Source organism: Aptenodytes patagonicus, chromosome 5 (genome assembly GCF_965638725.1).
Source record: "Aptenodytes patagonicus chromosome 5, bAptPat1.pri.cur, whole genome shotgun sequence".
NCBI classification, from domain to species: domain Eukaryota; kingdom Metazoa; phylum Chordata; class Aves; order Sphenisciformes; family Spheniscidae; genus Aptenodytes; species Aptenodytes patagonicus.
Genome location: NC_134953.1, coordinates 11,104,317 through 11,121,142, shown reverse-complemented (window position 1 = coordinate 11,121,142; position 16,826 = coordinate 11,104,317). Strand labels below are relative to the sequence as shown.

At 49.2% G+C, this 16,826-nt stretch overlaps 1 long non-coding RNA gene across 1 annotated transcript; it reads left to right on the top strand.

The window, feature by feature from the left end:
- Positions 1-3,615: 3,615 nt before the first annotated feature.
- On the top strand, positions 3,616-11,456 carry LOC143160346 (uncharacterized). The gene is made up of 3 exons (XR_012995367.1): positions 3,616-3,815; positions 9,245-9,684; positions 11,368-11,456. It is a non-coding gene; the product is annotated as an uncharacterized LOC143160346 (long non-coding RNA).
- Positions 11,457-16,826: the final 5,370 nt, after the last annotated feature.

Below are 16,826 nucleotides of genomic sequence, written 5' to 3'. Positions count from 1 at the left end.
GCATCTGCGTGCCAGGGCTCTGTACGTGGCTCTCACAACCCTCACCAAGCATAACCTATGTTTCTCATGGCTCAGGGAAGCCTGAATGCCCTTTTCAGTGCACCTAAGGTGGAGAGCATCCTGCCTCTGGCCAGGTGGTACGGTCGGTGGCTGAGCTCATGCCTTCCTCCTCTCCCAGCAGAGGCAAAGCCCCTCGGGGAGAAACAAGAGGGAGTCAAGGATCTGTTGAACTCCCCAGTGGAGCCACACAGCTCTGGTTCCCCAGAGCTCCTGAGGCTTGGGGATGCCAGAGGCAAAGGTGAGCTCTGAACTAGACTGCAAATACAAAGCCCCAAATAAAGCAAGGCAGTGCTGTGAGGAGCTCATGCCCTTTTCCCTGCTAGTTACGTACCTACAACCGCATCCAGGCCATGGACCTGCTTCCCAGCACCCATTGGGGTGAGCAGCGGAGGGCGGGGAGGGCTACTCGCCCTTCCTTCGTGGGGGAGATGTGGAGGGAAGGTGCCACAGCACAGAGTGTGTAGAGGAGGAGACCTTTGCTTCCACAAAGCAGGGTATGGCGGCTGCGGCGAGCAACTCAGAGACCCCGACAGCACAGCCAGCCACCGCCATCCCAGACCTCTGCTCACCAGGGCTGTGCTCTCTGCAGCCCCCTCCCTTCCCCTCCTTTCCAATCCTCTTGTACTGTTTTCTTGGCAAGGGTGCTGGCTTTCAGCCCCCGCACCTCATGTGCCCTATTGATAGCTGGTAATTTATGTAAATCTCCTAATATATGGATTCTGGGATCAGGACGGAGGGTTTGTGTGTGAGATGAGATTAATATGTTTGCAGATTCTCTCTGCAAAGAGAGGGGGAGAGGCAGGCAGGGCCGGGATGTTCACCCTAGGTCTCTATTAGCACCTCTGCGTGTACCAGCCGTGCCCAGTCTCTGCCTCCCTGCGGCCAGCGGTGCAGGGGACTCTCCCTGCTTTGGCCACCCTGGTCACCCACAGCCAGCCTTGCTGACAAGCCACCCCAGAGAGAGACCGTTTCTGGGAGGCCACAAAGCGCCTGGTAGCGGTTTCCATCTCTGTCTGCTCCCCCGAAGTTTCAGCATCTCCGGAAGGTGGCCGGGATGAGCTGTGACAGAAGCTGCTGCTGCCGCAGGATCGTGTGGCCCTCTGGAAGTGCCGGAAAACTGCGGCTCACTTTATTCTCCCTGTGACAGCTCAGGACAGCGGAGGCTGCTTGTAGCCACTGGCCTCTTGGTGCAGCTGGGGCTCAGGCTCTCCTGGTCCAGGTTGAAATGAGGGATGAGGTGGTTGTAAGGAGCAGGGCGCAGGCTGGGGGGACGGGTGTGCCAGCGGGGTGGCAGGGCACAGGGCCCTGGGCAGGGGGAAGATGGTGACCCCAGCGCCTGGCTTGGTGCCCACTCGCTGGGCTGACGTGACAGGCCGAGGCTGAAGGATGGGCAGGGGTTTGTCACATGCCCCTGTCCTGTCCCTCCTGGGGACTGCAGTCCCTGGGGCGAGAGGTGCTCCATCTACACCCAGCCCTGTCCCGGGGCTGCGTGCCTTATCCGTGCACATCTCCCAGCCCGGCACCTGCACTTGGCTGCCTGGGCTCAGCGTGGTGCTGTGCCGGTGGGTCAGATGGGGAGGCAGAGCCCACCGAGGCACGCTGGGGTCTGAGCGGAGCTGGGGAGCGGGCGGTGGGGAAGGGAGCCGCCCTCCGATTCAGATGTTCCCGAGGAGTTCCCGCTCCACAACTGACATTTAGAAACCAGGAATCCTGCTGATGGATAGGATTTGATGCGGTGGAGTATATTTCACGCTGTGTCATTTATCCTGGTGCTGCCTTATGTGAAATGTCAGCCATCCAGGAGCTTTCCTGATCGCTCTTTGAAGTACTGGTTTCTGATAAACTTGGGAGAAGGATGCTTTTTCCCCCCAGGTCAGGGACCAGGAGTGGCAACAACTTTTCTCCTCTCTGCGCAAGGTGCCTCGGTAGGACCTGCCAGCTCAGCCCCACGTACCGAGGGTTGCAGTGGGGGTTCTGCTGCCCTCCTTTCCCCTGGTGCACCCCTGCCCCTTTTTGGGACCGTACAAACCCCTTTCTCCCACCCCACCTCTCTCTGACAGCACCCTGTCTCATGCTCCCTCTCCCTGCCTGTGTCTGGATTTGTTCCCAACACTCTTTTTAGCCTTTGGAGGAATATTTTTAACTCTCCTGGGGTTGCTGCTGTTGACAATGGAAATCTATTGTGTTTTATGTGCCTGGAAAATGAATTTCCATGTCAGAAGAGGAGAGCAATTATCACAAGCAAGAGAGATCAAATTGGGTCTTTAAAAAGAAAATAAAGTTCAGATCTTATCTGATTAATGAGATTTCTTCCAAACCTTAACAAATCTTAATTACAGTGACTCTGCTGGAAGGGATGAGGTAAAGCTCGGATTGGGGGCTATCTAAACAGAACCGCTCTCTTCCGAGCTAGAGTACATCCCTGCATGAAAGCAGCAGGGACGGCCATTGAGTGCGGAAAGCTGCTCAGCTGGAAATCAGCAAGGCAGGATTCTCCATGGAGCCTGAGCAGCTCCTTCCCCAAAGGCCCGCGGCGCTGGGGGAGAGCCCTGACCGGCAGCGAGACCACTGCCTCGCTCTGTCCCGGATCCTGGCATCGTTTTTGCTTCAGATCCCTCCTTGCTGCTACAAATTTTTCACTTTTTTTTTTTTTCTTTCTGTAATAAGAATGATTGTTCAGTTGTAGAGGATTTTTATTCTCACTTTCCTGATTTTTTTTAAAATAAGCTGAGGGACGCAAAGTTGTTTATTCAGTTTATGCTCACAAAACACTTTCAGATGATTTTACTGGATTGCCTGTGTAACACGGGCCAGAGTTTGTCCCCTTGTTACCCCTTCATTGGATACAATAACTTTCTTCCCGAAAGAATACGAGTCTTGAGCCGAAGCTGTTGAGAAAGGGAGACTCCAGCGCTTCCCGTAACAGCCTGCTCTAATGGTTAATCACCCTGACTTCCTCGGACAAAGTAAAACAAAACAGAAAAGGTCCAGTACTTTATTTTTAATTGGGACTTGTCTGGCTTCAGCATTTATCCATTGGCTCTTGTTATGGCTTTCTCTGGCAGATTAAAGAGGTTTTTAGTACCTGGTATTTCTTCCCTAGGAAGAAATTTATATGCGGGAAGCAAGTCACCTCTTGATCTTTTTAATAAACTAAATAAATGGCTCCCTTCAAATCCTTGGTGTAGTATGTTTTTCCCCCAGTTTTGGGTAATGTTTGGGGCTCCTCAATCCTGTCACCAGAAAACAAGCTGAGAAGAAAAGAGGAGGAAGCAGAAATAAGTCCAAACCCCTGGAAAATCAGACAGCCAAACCCTCCCTCCCCTTTGTCTGTACGAATACATTGTTTCCCTTCCCATTGTCTTTGGAACAAATTTGGGAAAATATCTCTCACCTAAAAGATATTTTCCAAATCTCTGTATGATTTCAGATTAATTATTAACAGCTATTACCAGAGATGGAACCAGCTGTCAGCATTTGAGTGAGGGGTAAAAATGACAACAGATCTGTGTATTTAAGCACACGTCGATTTTCAGGGCGGTGGTGGGAATTACAGGACGGGTTGCGGAGTGCCCGAGCATCTCCTCTCACTCCGCTGTGCTGCTCCGGCGCAAAGCCCGGTCGAGGCGGCGAGCGAATGGGCCCCGGTGGGAGTTTGGTCTCCGGTCGGCTCTGGGAATGAGGCAGCCCGAGAAGCTGAAGTCGTGCGAGAGAGCCAGTCACAGCAGGATCCGAAGAGGAGGAAAATAAAGCAGGTACCAATGATGCACATGCGTCCTCTAAAAACTTTCTGCTGTTGGACACTGAGGATCTGTACCTGGTGTTTCCAGCTTAAACTGCTAGGCACAAATGTTGCTTCTGTCCCTGATTTATTCACCAAGATTTCACCCTCTCTTCTCAGTCCTGCAAATTTACAAAATGTGTGAATAATTTAAATTATTTTTGCCTCATTTCCACTGTCTGATATGATTCTCATCTGCCTGTCTTGTTTGCCTGATTTATGAAGGTTTGGTTTTTTTAGGCATTGCCTCCGTTTTCACTAAGGGAGAGAATTTTTTTATCATGATAAATTTTGTTATTTTACTGCCAGCTTTCTCCTCCAGGCCCTGATTTGGTGAAGCCCTTCTGCAGTTACTCCACTTCAGGCACGTGCTTAAATCTTCTCAGAAGAAATGGTCTTGGGCACAGAATTAAAATTAAATATTTTCCTAAATTGAGAGTCAAATCTTCAGCCAATATGCCAATTTGCCCTCCTCTTAGTTGTGATTACATTTGCAACCTTTAATTTCTTTCAGGACACCGGGAGAGGAACAGCCACAAATACATTTAGACAGAACTGTCATTTTCCTTCAATTTCTTTACACTTTACAACGAAAGCTGCTTTTTGCATTTAAAAAAAGGACACCTCTTCCCTAGTATTAACAACTTCAACTGTTCAAAAATCAAAGAGCAAGCCCTCAAACCAGCAAGATTATAAAAATAACATAGCTGAGATTCTTGTACTGGCTTTCTGTTTTTAGGGGGTGCGTGCGTCACATTTTCAGGCCATTCTCTGCATTGTCCAAGGTTAGAAAGTTACTTTTTAATTGAAAGCTGAATTCCTGATCCTAACACGTGCCCTTTTTCTTCCTGTGCCTCCTTCTTCCCCAAACTCCACATATTAATTTAGCTGGGAGGATCTCATTTCTGCCTGTGATACTGCTCTCCCAAGGTAACGCCATTGGGTTAGGAGCAGGCAACCGGGCACTGAAGCTCACCAAGCCAGTGTGAATCTACAAGCAGAGCCTGGCTTGACCATGCCGACTCTTCAAAAATCACGGGCTTGATCCCCATTCACCTTTCACAGTTGCAAAACTGGCTTAAAAATCACCATGTTAAAAAAAAAAAAAAAAAAGGAATTAGCAAGTGGCTTCTTTTCTAATGCCATTGTGCTGTGGAACAGCAGGCCAGCTTTCAAGCTTTTTGCTGCATCCACAACAAACAGTTATTTCTTAAGAAAAAGGATTAAAAAAGTCTGCACAGAGCTTTGCATATAATCCTATGACTCCAGGACCCAAGGCTTTGAGTAATATCAAAATCGAAATAAATTCTCCCTGTGAGAATCATAAGAATCTGCCAAATTAGTTCACAGGGGTAAACAAACAGCCAAATATTAGTATTCCACACTAAGAGCTAAATCCTATAAGTGGGGCCAGGGTTGCACATGGATTATCCTTTTATAGTTCAGGCATGGATTTACCAAGGGGATTATAGGCCTTCCCCTCCCTCCCTCCCCTCCACCCCGGTGTTGCCCAGCGCTGCACGATCCCACCACACCGCACAGTTCCTCCCGCCGCCCCGACACCTTTCCCCGGGCACGGGGCTGCAGCTGCCCCCTCGCTCCGCCGCCCCGAGCACCCCGGGAGCAGGAGCGAATGGTCACCCCCGCGTTCAAGATGATGGAAGCAGGACCGGGAGCGATGCAGAGGTCGACCGGTTCCAGGTCCTAAATGGGTGCAGCGTCCCGGGGGGATGGGGGATTAGTCCCCAGATGTCCTGACCTCCTTTCTTCCTGCCACTACTTTGCATTGCCCGACGCCGTTTCCTGAATGGGGATAACGACAATTTGTGCTGACACCCTGCTTCAGTTTTCCTTCCCTGCTAGTCTGATATTGCAGTCCTGATGGCTTGTCACTCTTAATATCCTGCGCACTGCCACTGAGTCCCTCGGAGCGTCGGGAGGCTTTGATTGCGCCCAGGATACTTTGCATGATGCCGAGGTGCCACATACTTAGAGATTTGATGGACTTATTCCCTCCTTGACTCTCTCCCTACTGTATGCACATATATATCTCTCTCTGCGTGTGCATGTGCAATCACACACACACGCATTTTATTATCAAAGTAAATACAGCTATTTTTAACTGGATTTTTGCTGTTCTTTTCAGGCAGAAACAATTTTGCAACATCACTTGTTTGCTCTGATCCTTTTATTTGTGTATTTTATAAATTATTACTATTATACAAAAGTGCCCAGTGCTTTACAAGACACAAAATACAGATAAACTCTGTCGTGAAGAGTGCGCAAGCTAAACAAAACAGTCAATGTAGACAGGGCTCCCTGAGAAGCACAGAGGAGTGAAGATTAGTCTTCTTTCGTTTTTATAAATATATTGCTAACATTATTGGACAAGAAATAGACATGTTTTCTTCTTCTTCCCCTTCCATCCTCCCATTTAATATTACTTCCCTCTCATTCGCGCAGTAGTTATGATGCAACATGAAATAAAGCCTGGTTTAGGCTGCTGGCCCCGATTCAACAGCCCTGTATCCCACACTTGCTCCCGAGCGCTCACGTGCTTAAGATTTCTCTGGACTGGTACCTTAGATCATGCGGTCTATTGACAGCTGCCCTTTCGCTTACAAATGAAACCGTCCCTAAATCAATAAGAAAAAAACCTTATTCTCCTCACCTGTTTAATGCCACGGCTGTGGGTTGCTGTAAGATTTGTGAACAAGCTGACGTCTACAGAGGAAGCAGTAAGAAAAAGAACACCTTCCGTACCAAAGGGAGCGGGTGTTCTGTGTTTACATACAAATCACCTTCTGGGGCTTTTGTTGGTTGGCTCTAGAAATTTGCTGGGTGGATTGACGAGCAGGGGCTATTGTCTGGTGTACTTCTGCCCGATGCAGAGCCCCATCGCGTTAAATGGACACTCGCAGCTTGACCACAGTTTTCAGCAAGGCACGTTTTGGAAAGAATCTGCATTTGGGTAATGAGCGTTTCTCAAATCACTTTTATGATTCCTTTTTCTTTTTTTTTTTAAACGAAAGGTCATTTCTTGCGTCCTTCCTCCATACCCCTACTTACCTCCCATCCTAATGGTTTTAAAGATTTGGGGGTTGTAAGGGCAATAGAATTCTGTGATACAGAGGAAACCGTGTACATGGTCCTGTACAAAGGCAGTGGAATAGGGGTTAAAGTCAGTGCCCAAACAAATCAAGTGCAGGTCCCCTGGAGTGGAAGAATTGCCTGGCTGCAGGGGGCTCACCTGGCACTCAGCTGACAGATTTAATGGCATTTTCTTGCTATGTGACCCAGGTCCAAGTCACTGGATGAGTCCTATGGCTCAGATTCCCAGCTGGAAGATAGAGATGTCTTGTGAAGTTAGGGAAGTTCATGTGCACAGAAGAAAAGCAGCTAGCAGTTGAGATGCTTTGCACATGTTTCTCATCTCAGCGTACTTAATTGCTCAGACTTCACTGCCTTCATCTTCCTGGATACAGTGTGTGGAGGGACCTCTCCCCTGGGCATCCATCAGTCACAGAGGTTTGGAGAAGAGGGCTGGCTGGGGAAAGCGCTAGGGGACACCCCACAGGTATCCCTAGGTGGGAGGAAGACACTTCAGGAAGGTACACTGGAAAATGCAGAGATGAAGCCGGAATGTTCCCATTTGATCTCCCCTTCCCGTTTTCCCTGGAGGTGGCACAGCCTGGAGAGATGCGAGTGTGGCAACAGGGGAGGTGTCAGCCAGAGCAGCATATAGGAAAGGTGAGCCTTCATTCATGGGTGGGCACCCATCAATTCACATATGCAGGCATCGTCAAGACAGGTGTGCCCCAAACCCTCTTTCACATGACTTGTGATGCCCAACGAAAGCCTTCATGCTAGTGCCCCAGCCATGCCATGCAGAGCCACTGGCTTGCCCATGCCTAGTGCAGCCACTCGTCTCATGGCAGGCCTGGGATGAACTATTTCTGCTGATGGTCTCCCTGGTGGAGTGGGATAACGTGTGGGACTGCCTTCCAAGTCAAGATTTGGGTTTTCTCTCATGACCCTTCCCCAGCACGACACAAGGAAGCTCCCGGCGCTGGCTGGGGGAGGCGTGAACGCTGTCCATGACTCTGTCTCTGCAGCTGGCTTGCAGGGTGGCCTTGGACCGGTCACTTACCTCTCTCTGTGCCCTCTGCTCTTTCCCTTTTGTTGCCTGCCCTGTTGGTCAGCATTTTGGGGGAGGCAAGTCCTTTCCTTTGGCCATCCACAGTGCTTGGTTGCTACTGAAACAACTAGCGGCACATCTGTGGCACAAGGTCCCCTCCCTCCTCCTCCAACCGGGGCGGCAGCGGGTCACATTGCTGGCATGCCATGGCCATGATTCAGACCTTACTGGTGACCCACATTTGCTTCTGCACCCAAGTTGTGTGTCCTACATCAGACCAGCCACTTTGACAGGAGGTTTTGGCTACTGCCCCGGCGAATTAGATCTCAGACCCTGTTGGTCTGATGCTGAAATCGGGACCTTCTCCCTGGCGGGTGTCTAAGCTGTCATGGCTAACCGGGCCGCCTGTTGTTTTTGCCCATGCACAGTTTCATTACCAGCACATTCTTCTTCTGAAACTGATACATCAGTTTTAATTAGTTACGTTTTTTCTTTCTATCTAGAGGAGCCTCCTGCCTTCAAAGACCAACTTTCAAACATTAACTCTTCTAAATGTTTCCCCCCACATGTGAACCCCTCCCCATCCTGCCTTGTAAATTATGTTCAGTCTTTTACTTTTAGCAGGCAGGTACTTAGTGTGATAAATTCAGGTTAGTGTCTTCTTACGTGTGTGTGTGTGTGTGTGTGTGTATCTGTGTGTGTGTGCATAAAGAAGGAGCAAAATAAAGTTGTATTGAGCCATAAATTACTGCTCCAGCATCATAAATTGCCAAAGGAAAGCTCCATTTTTGGACTTTTCTTTCAACTAAATGAGATAATTAATGTAGGAGGAAAAAAAAATGGGGGAGACCTTCCCCCTCCCTGGAGCCCTTTGCCTTGATGTTTGGCTATGAAACTTCAAGGTTGCAGTGGGGTGGAGATCTCAGTTCTGGAGCGAGGGGAAACAGCAAAGGAGCCGGAGATCTGGGAGGGTGGGGGTCATGGGGACGGGCGAGTGTTTTCATTTTGCCAGGGCCGTGGGAGAGACTCTAATGCGGGCTGTGACCCTATTTAATAAAATGCCTAGGAAAGCAAGGGGCCAGGAGGGGGGGCGAGAGGGAGACGCAGTGGCTGGGGCTGGCAGGAGACTGTCATGAGATGAAAGTGGCCCTTCGTCCATTCCTTTCCTCCCTCTCTGCTGTCAGCACTTTTTAATGTCAAACAGTGCGAGTGGTCGGTGGGACTAGTTTCTGTCTCCACATATGTATTTTTTTCACTTTCCCCAGAACTGCAGCCAGATGAATTCACTGCTTGGGAGCGACTAGAGAGCAGTGCGGGTGGCCCTGCAGGCATCCTTTTCACCAGGACCTTGAGCGGAACTTTTTTTCAGGGCTTTCTCTGAGGCAAAAGCTTGTCAGGGAATGTCTCCTTCCCGCCCTGCCACCCTGAAGTCCTAGACCACCCTGGGTCTAAAACTGGTCTTACACAAGCCGCCACCGAGACCAGTTTGGGCATCACACCGTGAATACTCTCCACATGATAATCTGGTCCCTGCGCACTGGATTGAAATTTAGGGAACCTGAGTGTCTCTGTGGTCCCTGCCACCAGTCTGTTGGGAGACACTGGGTCATCCATCATGCAGTGCCTCCGTTTCCCTGCCTTTAAAATGGGGTTAATCATGACTACTTCATTTGTGATGAACTTTGAGATGTACGAAAAATGCAAGGTAAGAAACTGTTGCTTTTATCAGTTGTGGTAATCTATAGGTGAGCTAGTATCATACAGCCCAAAAATGCCCCTTATTAAGGTGGCTGGCCATGCTGGGACCATGGCAACAGGGGTAGGTGACCCCAGAGCAGCAAGTGGTGGTAAGTGTTGCCACGGGGTCACTACACGTGTGGCATCGAGTTCTGCACACCTCTGCTGTGGCTGTGGACCTTGCTTGGCACGAGCATGCCACACCAGCTGCGCACGGCTGCGGCGTGCTCTGTGCAGGCACCCACGTGTGGGTCTAACTTGCACGTGCGAGTAGCACCAGGTCCTGCTGTGGGGCACCATGCACCCCTCGTGCTGTATGTGAACTACCTTGGGGGGGGTGCTGGGTGCGTGTGTCCGTGGGTGTATGTGCTGGCTGGTGGCAGCCACTCTCAGCTGAAGAAGGGCTGCAGTTTTGGTATCACCATCCCTTGTAAAAGCAGCACCAAGCATCCCGCTTTCCTATGCTCCAGACGAGCACAGCCATGTACCCCTCAGCGCAAGAGCCAGCACCGCTGCGGTGTGTCACACGCATGTACTCTGGCGTGTGCAGGCAGTCTTAGGATTACTCCAGAAGATAAGGAGACCCAGGTTTGGGCTTCACTCCTCTTTTCTAATGCAGACTTTCTACATGCCCTTAGGACCTAGCTCAGCCCTGGTCCCTCTCCTTTTCCCAATCCTGGCCCGGAGGGCGTAGTATCAGACTGTCACAGCAGTGTTGGGACAGTAAATATTTCCTACAGTGGGAGATGCTACAGGCAGGCATCTATATGGTACCAGAAAAGGTGACAGTGGTTCCATGTGTTAGGGATGGGTTGGCAGAGTGTGGAAACTGGCAGGAGGTACGCTGACACTGCTGTTTTCCACATAGACTGTGTGGCCTCATCTGGTAAAACCATGTACTGTGTCACAGTGAGGGACTCTGGGTGTGGGTTCATTTTTGATTGCCCCATGGTATTTCAGAAGGCCCAGAGGGGCTCAGCTCTCATGGGTGAAGACAATTCATCTTTGCAGTGGAGCTGGGCCACCAGACCCCCAAGAAAAGTGATTTCTGCAACTTAGCTGACGGGAGCTACCTGATTAAACTGTGGTGAGCCCATTGCTTATGGTCATGAGCCTGAGCTGTGCTATGTTCTGCAGTTGCAGATGAGGATACATTTTGACACTGATGAAACCGAAACCATCACCTTTTTGTAAGTTTAAGCTCAGGTAACCCAGCCTAAGCAATTGCACTGTCATTTGTCCTCTTCCTCACCACAATAATGTTTAACCTACCGGTCAATGTCAACCGTACTTGACACAAGGACAGAGCCCACCAAACTATTCTGCACCTACGGAATGTGTCAAAATTAATGATGGGGTAAAGAAGAGAGGTTCACATTAGTGCCAACGATGGACTACTCTGCTTGTCTTCTCTGCTGGCCAGCCAACACCTCCATGCCCAGTGGCCAAACAGCACATGGCTTGGAGCCAGTGACAGCACGTAAGCTGAGGGTCCTTCTGGGCCAACGAGAGGCACTGGAGGAGAGGTTGTCCACTGCGTTATTGCAGCGGTGATGGAGGGAGGGCAAAGGAATCAGGACACAAAGCCATCAGAAACCAGGTTTCACTAGTCCTGCTGATCCCAAGACTTGCTTTGTCTTCCCTTTTTTAGGTCTATGGAAAATCCTGCATCTGCTCTCTGGCCTAGCCATGGCGTGTGCTTCAATGAGACAACCTAAAGCTGCAAATCATTTTCTACCTGGCAAGGTGCGGCTGGGAGGAAGGAGATGGGAGGGAGGGGGAGGGTCTGAGCTGGGCACCTCTTTGTCCCTGGTGTGGGGTGCCTGTGGCGGGGGCACACCTGCACATACCAGGGATGGCTTGGGGTGGTCAGAGGTCCAGGTGTGTGTGTGCCTGGGTGGGGCCATTGCCACCTTGGCCATGCCGTGCTGGTGTGGGGCACAGGCCGAAGGGATGCTGCTTGTTTCTTGGGGGTGTGATGTGCGTGGGGCGGGGGGAGCTGGGCTGCCTCTCTGCAGCCGGTGGATGCGCGCTGTGCTGTTTCACAGCGGTGTGTGTTTGGTGAGGAGCTTTGGCTGTCTTAAGCACCTTTAGAATACATTGGGCACAGCTCATTGAATCCTTTAACAATCCGGCTCCTGTCTCCTCTCCCCCCTCTTCCCCACAGCCAGCACCTTTTTTCAAGAAACAGCAGCGACACAGGCTCCCTCCCGCCCATGCCCACACTCCTGTGGGCTCTGTCCCCGTCCCTCCCACCCTGGGACTGTCCCCCCTCGCCACCCCATTTCACAGAGCCACCTCTGAAAAGAGGATTTTGTTGCTAGCGAAATGTTCCTTGCTGGTGAGGATTTTCCAGAACTCAGCAATTCCCAGGCCCTACCCCTGCGTGGAGAGAGCTAGTTAATGGGCCATTAACCAGAGGAAGAGGAACTCTCCAGTGGCTGCAAGCAACAATAACAACAAAACAACCCAAAAACAACAAAGCATACCCAAGAAAAATGCACCAAACATCAGGAGGAGTTTCAGGGAGAGGAGGGGAAAAAAAAAAAAGCAACTCCAGAGAGATGTGGTTGTAACACCTTGGTTAAAACCCAAAGCCTTGGTAAAGTAATGGCCTTCTCCGGTGAAGAAGAGAGGGGTTTAGACTTGACTCACGCAGTTGCAACAGCTCCTCTTCCCCCTGCCCCCTCCAGCCCTGCCCCAAAACACTCACTCCCAGGCTGGGGACACAGCAGGAGGACAGTGAGGGATGGTGCCTTGGGACCCCAGCATTTGTGCCCAGGGTAGCGGCCCAGCTCTGGGAAAGGGAAGGGGGTATGTAGGAAGATGAGGGAAGGAGTGGATACGGGCTCAGGAAGGTGGGTAGTCGGGAAGAGGGTCCTCTTTGGGTAACGCATGGGTATGTTAGCGCTTGGGGGTGTGCTACTGCGTGAGCAGGGGTGCTGAGTGTGTGCAGACAGCAGCTATCCAGGGAGGTAATGAAGTGCAGGGGTTTGAAAATGAAGCCATGCAGGAGCAGGCATGGTACTTGCAGTAGCCACAATGTCCCTGAGCTAGCTAGTGTCAATGGCTTGTAAATCTTTAATGGCCTACCCATTCAGTTGAGCTGTGCACCCAATATAATAAAGCTCTTTGGGCAGGGAATGAGCACCCACTTGGGAATGAGACTTGTGTTGCTATGCTGAGGCACTTGCCTCAATAGCAGGTGCTGGGGAGAAGCTCTTTTGCAATACGATTGTAGAGTGCCTTGCACAGGAGAGCCCCATGGTGTCTGCAACCTCCCAGCACTGCTGCAACACAAACAATGCAAATCATTCTTTCCAGAACTGCATCCACAGTTTCACTGTTCTCATTGCAAATTCACTTGCTTTGCTCTCCAGCTAAATACTTTGCACCTGGAAACATGCACTTGAATGCCATTTTGGTGGTGCTGCTGGTTGGAAATCAATATTAATTTACTTGTGCGTGTAAATACAGAAATGTATTTATAAGTTTCAGATCAGTTGCAAACACATGCAAATTCTGTACATAAATTCTCACTCATTTATGTAATCTGTTCAGTAATATCATTAAAGAGAGCACATCTACTGCCTGACTAGAGTTACATTTGCAATGCGCTGAGATCAGCTGTGACTATTCACTTACCACACTCCCTTGCCCATGCAGCTCCCAGCAGTGGGTGATGCTCTGGCTCCAGGTATCTTCTGCTCTTTTCCCGTGATGTGCTATTACTTTTTTTAAGCTTTTTTTTTTTTTTTTTTTTTTTTGTCTTTTGAGCACAAGAAGGTTTGGTTCAGGATTTTGGGAAATCTGTGGTTTGTGGCATAGGGAGGGATATTGTGGTTTCTTTTGGACTAAACACCTGCTGCAAAGTCACCTGTGATTGTAAGTGCACTGGATGTGATCACATAGGTGGTCTTCTCCAGTCTTGTGTCCCTCCAGCTACAGATCACAAGAAGAGTAGGAAATATTTACAATTCTACAAAAAAGAAACATGGTCAAGCAAGACATCATTAAAATACGCTCTTAACAAGACGTGGTGTGTGTATTTCTCAGAGTTGTCATTTGAGAACTGCCCACTAAATTACTGCTCAGAGAAGTAACTCTGAGTGAAAGGAAAAATCGTCTGGTTAAACATATTGTATGTCAGTGCTGAGAAAATCATTAACATATATATGCTGTAGAGAAGAGAATTCACCAGCTAAAGTCTATCAATAAAGATATACCACATTTTTATGATGCTGGAATTAAAGAGACCTGATTGATAGAAAAATATCACACTCATTTTATTAAAAAATATGGTCTTGTCAAAGCTGTTTCCTTTCCAGGATAAATGAAACTCAGCTATATCAATATTACTGATTTTAAGTTGTCATTTTTAAGTTCAATGCTTTATTATTTGTAATTATTTAATAATTCCAGCAGATGTGAATTGGTCAAACCACTGATTTCTTGGTAAGCCATTTTGACTATTGAAAATACTACGAAAGCAATCCTGAAAAAAGGCACTGAATTTTATAGGCACAACAAAATATTCCTTAGTATTGCCACTTTTCACACCAAAATGTTTTTGAAGAAGGCTTTCGGTTCAATGAATAAGCCTGCATTAAAAGTTGTAAAATGAAGCACACAGGAATGAAGATTCTTCGTTGTATGTTCCTAAGGTGGAAGAAAGTGTCTACTGTGTTGCATTATTTGATAGGTAATATATGGTTATAGCAGCTGACAGAGTTTTACCCCGGGGCAGACTTAAGGCTAAATACTCACTTTGGGCATTTTTATTTCCTGTTGCACAGGATTCTGCATTGCATGAACATGAATTTTTGCATTTGTTTCCTAAACTGTTTTAAAAAAGGAAAAATGAAGCAAAGACAAACAGGAACAAATAAAACTCAAGAGAAAGTGCGTGCTGATGGTGGCTGATTGCAAGAAAAAGGGACTAACAGCTTCAGCCAGCCTATAATAGGTCCAGATACTCAAGCATGTACACGTTAAAATATTCTGGGCGATTACTTAGCCCAAGGAGAGGTACCAACCCACCCTGCTTACAGAAAGCTGGAGTTCTCTCCGCTTACCACGGTAGCTTCAAGACTGAGTTCACGGTAATGTGTCTCAATATAGGGCATATTGGTATTAAAATAACTGCCTTGCAGATATGTTTTATTGTGCGGTGGATACACGAGATCTTTGTTGCGTACACGCTGGCTCAGTTTTTCTGAGCTGAGGACATGAATCGTCCTCCAAACTGCCATTAGTTTTGATGAGAACTGGGTGGCTATTTGACTTGGATGTCTCAGCCGACGACAGGAGTAGATCACACTGGAAAACGTTGCTGCAGAAGCACACACACCCCACAGGCAGGTTTTGCACGCTGTCCTGTGGCTGTGGTCTGGAGCCAGAGGGAAACCAGCCCTGGGCAGGACGGTGGAGAGGTGTGGGGCAATCTTTGTTTGCCCGCACGTCCCGCTGAGGCTGCAGAGCTCCTGCACGTAGAAGGGATGTGTGTCGGTTACACTCCGTACGCACGTGCTTGTTAGCGGGTAATCTGATGGTGCACATTCGTTGTGGCTTGTGCAACTGAATGACTGCACACAGGGGGCTGGGTATTAATTACACGCTTGAGAGACGTGTGTCTGTATGTGTAGCTGTGGTCCCTGGGAAGACCCTGAGTTTGTCGCGTACTTCTTGTGTTTGTGCAGCTGTGGCGTGCGGTGTGGAGCCATGACCCGCTATCTGCACCCTCGATGGGTTTCACAGCCCTCGCCAGGCAGGTTCTGCGTGGGGTGGTGCTACGGCGTGCGCAGGTAGGGTAAGTTTGCTGCCCACTGGGTGGGTTTTATAGACTCTGCGTGTGCCTTCCTGAGCACAGCTCTGAGACTACAGCCAGCCGCTGAACTCCGGTGGTAACAAACAGCCCCATTAATGCAGTGTCACAGATTTCATTAGGGCGTCAGTCCCAACCAACATGGCCATAAATCAGGGAGATGGTACAAGGGCTTGCAGGCCCTGGTTTCAAGGGCCACATAGCCAGAGACTCATAACGCTCAAGAGGAAATGATCATGAATATTATTTAAAAAAATCAGAAATGTATATTAGAAAATCTCTGAGCTTATCAGATGGAGTGAGGTTGGGTAATAGCTGTTATTTATACTGCTTGTGCAGAGTGATAAAGTGGTGCTTTATGACCTGTGGTTTATCACTTAGAATAAGAGTCATGTGACTCCATTAAGGTTCCTTCTGTAGAAATGAAAAAGGGTAAATTAATGTGGTTTTTTTATTGTTAAATATTTGCACTCTCCTAAACCCAGTTTTTATTTTCTCTACTTAAGAAGTAGCATATAAGCACAAATAAGTTTAAGTTTTGATTGATGGAGAGGTGGGGTGAAAACTCCCTTTATGTCAAAGGCTCTCTGGAGTGAGCCAGCCTCCCACCCGCTAATGTCTATCAGCAGGGCTGGGTTCAGAGAGGAGGGAAAGGCAACACAGTCAGCGTGGTTACACCCGAAAAGCCGCTCCCCTCGGCCTCTCCGACCCATCGTCCGCTGGAGAAACACACTGTAGTCCTGCTGCCGCCTCAGACCTCGCCGCTTCTCTGGGAAGGGAGAGGGGGATCTGTGGAGACCAGGGGTGGAAGCAACCCTGGGCGACCTGAGCAATGGGAAGGAAGAGCTGTTGGCTGAGACGAGACACTCCCAGGAGAGCACAGGCTCTGCCTGAGCAAAGAGAAATTGGATTCCTCAATGATGTCTTGAAGTGAGCACTAGAAACTGTCCTTATAGACATCCATATGGACCCTGCCCATGGCAATGAGCTCCATGGAGAGCCATGGACGATCTGCCAGGACAATGCAGTTGCTGGAACCTGAGTGGGAGAGCAAAATCACAACAGCGTTATTCAAGAGGCTATACCATTGCTGTGGGCATACGCCCCACAAGACCTGTGAGCTGCAGCTGCCAGGAAGGCAGTGGGCCCACACAGAGCTGGTGGGCAATGACCAGGTGGCCTGGGGCAGAGGAAAGCACAAGGAGACCAGCAAACTCCAAGGAGTTGCTGGGCTGCCACAGGAGCCACACACAGACTTTCCTTAGGGCTTCTGGTTTAGTCTGAGA